Source organism: Zalophus californianus, chromosome 9 (genome assembly GCF_009762305.2).
Source record: "Zalophus californianus isolate mZalCal1 chromosome 9, mZalCal1.pri.v2, whole genome shotgun sequence".
Lineage (NCBI taxonomy): Eukaryota > Metazoa > Chordata > Mammalia > Carnivora > Otariidae > Zalophus > Zalophus californianus.
Window position 1 is genome coordinate 72049270 of NC_045603.1, and position 3071 is coordinate 72052340.

Consider the following 3071-nt stretch of genomic DNA (forward strand, 5'->3'; position numbering starts at 1 on the left):
AAAGTATCAGTTTCCTCTACTGGGCTGAGTTAAAGTTATTTCTTAATTTCTTCAAGGGGATTTGACAAAATTATACATCTTAAAAAACAATTAGCCTCAATTTTTAGTACATATTTAACCTTTAAAATTTCTTTCCGTTTTTATCATATTTTAAATATTTGCTTCTAATAACATCCAATGCTATTAAGTCTGTTGGAAGTTCCAGAGACTGAGCAATGATAAAAGAAGAAAAACAAAGAGCAAACAAGATATCAAATGAAATTGAGATTATCCACAATTGAGTTATCCACCTTTTTGGATAATCTGAGTCAGTTTCAGACTTTTTCACCACTCTGTTCAAGGCACTTCTAGATTACCAGAACACCGTATCTGACTACCATACAATATGTGGCATGGCAAGCACATATGTATGTACACTAAGTGCCCATTACTGTGTGTCCATGAGAGAATTTCCACACTAATCATAAATCTTTTTTTTTTTTTTGAAAAAGAAAATCAAAGCCTGCTTTTATTGATGCGCCCACAGACAGACCGGTGATTTGGAAGGGATGGCGACGCTAACACAACACTTGTGGTTAACACAACTCAAAACACAGGGGGCAGGAGATGCCTTTACAGGGACATGATGCCTTCGTAAGTTAGGGAAGCGGACTCGCTGGCTGCCCCTCTCATTTCATGTTCTTCACAAACTCCTCTCCCTTCTTGATGGAGGCCTTCAGCTCGGGGATGGCTTCCGCGATCATCTTCTCTTCGAAAGAGGAGATCTTGCTGATGCCTAGATTCTTCTCAATGCCCTTTTTCCCCAGCATTAACGGGGTGGAGAAATAGGCACTGTCTGCTTCTTGGGACTTAACGAAGGAATACTCCACAACTCCTTCCTTTCCGTTCATCCCATCCACAAGGGAGAAGACAAACCGGGCTCCGGCGTACGCCATGGACAGGGTGGCCAAGCCTGCTCCAGCTTTGGCCTTCACCACCTCTGTGCCGGCCTCCTGGATCCGCCCAGTGATGGCTGTTAGCTGGTCCTGGGGAAGGTCCACCTTGGGAGTGCACTGGGAGATCAGGGGGATGATGGTCTTCCCAGCATGGCCGCCAATGACAGGAACATTGACTCGAGCAGGATCCAAACCCTTCAGTTCCGCAATGAAAGTGTTGGCTCTGACAATGTCCAGGGTCGTCACCCCAAAGATTTTATTGGGGTTGTAGACTCCGTGTTTCTTGAAAACTTCCGTTGCGACTGGGATGGTGGAGTTCACCGGATTGGAAATGACGCAGATCATGGCCTCAGGGCAGTGCTGGGCGCAGGCAGCAGACAGGGTGGCCACAATGGAGGCATTGGTGTTGAACAGGTCATCCCGGGTCATGCCTGGTTTTCTCGGGACTCCTGCTGGAATAACCACCACATCGCAGCCTTTCAGGCAATCCGGCAGCTGCTCAGGTCCGAGGTAGCCTTTCACGGTTGCTCTGGTCTCGATGTGGCTCAGATCGGCGGCCACTCCGGGCGTATGAGCAATATCTTAGACGGTCAGGCGGCTCACCAAGGGACTGTTCTTGAGGAGAAGCGCACGAGGCTGCCCGATTCCTCCGGAAGCCCCTAGCACGGCTACTTTCTCATTGTTCTGGGCGGAGGTGCTGAAGCTGCGGCGGAGAACGACGCCGGCAGGGCGGGCGAGGGCGGAGAACATAGTTGAAGCTGGCAGGGAGCAGAACGGCAGGAGGAGGCGCAGACGGCTGGCAAGTGACACCAACGACCTCCACACCGTACGGGCCACACTAATCAGAAATCTTGTTTGGAATATCTGTAATTTGTTACATTTACTCCTAAGTGAGTGAGGTACATATTTAATATATAGTAAGTGTTCTTTTTTTCAATTTAGATTTAAAGTTTAATGGGGAATGTCTATAAGGATGAGTCAATTTATTATATATTTGTTAGTTATTCTGTGGAAGAGGGAAATGGTTGAGTTGATGTCTCAAACTTCTTTTCATTACCAATATTGTGTTAATAGCCATTGGCAGATATGTTGGTTCCTAATGTAGAAATATTTAGAGAAATAGTGATCAAGTCACATTCCAGTGACTGGATTAGCAAAGTTCAGGGTGAATGGTGGAAAGACACGTGGTGGAAACTCAGGCTTTCCTCTTCTCTCATGAGCCACTTCATCTGGGCCCCGTTTGCTTGTGGGAGTGCCTGAAGGATCCAACCTCAAAATTTCTCTAGCTAGAGTCAATCTGTAGGTGATCCTGTCCAGGACTATGGTTGCAAAGATTATCTGTAGTACTTGAATGGCATGTATTTCCACATACATTTCCAGTACAAACCATCCCCTGATAATCAGGCTCAGATACCCAACACATTCTGTGGCATCTCCACTTCGTTGTTAAATAGGCATCTTAAAGTTAACATATGTAAAATGCTTCCCCCAAAACTCATCCTCTCCCAGTATTTCCCATCTCAAAAAATAGGTACTACCCAGTTATTCAGCACCAAAAGAGTCATCATTATGTCTCCTCTATCAGACCATCCTCGCCACTCCTGACCTTCTCAGTGCTACTATCACAGCCTCTGCTAACACCATCTTTTACCCAAACCACTGCATCATCCAAATGATTGGTCTCCCTACTTTCTCTTTTGTAGTCCTCACGCTACAATACACACTATAAGGATTACTAGTAATCCTTTTATTTTTTAAAATTTTTAAATTTATTTTATTTTATTTTATTTAGCAGGGAGAGAGAGAGAGAGAGTAGGGGAGGGGCAGAAGGAGGAGAGAGAATCATAAGCAGGCTGGATCCAGGCTTAGTGAAGAGCCCATCACTGGGCTCAGTATCACAACCCTGAGATCATGACCTGAGCCTAAATCAAGAGTCAGACGCTTAACCTACTGAGCCACCCAGGTGCCCCACTAGTAATCCTTTTAAAATTTAAATCTGGGAGGGCACCTGGGTGGCTCAGTCAGTTGAGCATCCAACTCCTGATTTAGGCTCAGGCCATGATCTCAGTCCTGAGATTGAGCCCCCTGCCTGGCTCCACACTCAGTGTGGAGTCCCTTGAGATTTTTTCTCTCCCT

At 45.8% G+C, this 3071-nt stretch overlaps 1 pseudogene; it reads right to left on the reverse strand.

Moving 5' to 3' along the window:
- Window positions 1–594: 594 nt before the first annotated feature.
- LOC113922226 lies at window positions 595–1685 on the reverse strand (annotated as a pseudogene).
- Window positions 1686–3071: the final 1386 nt, after the last annotated feature.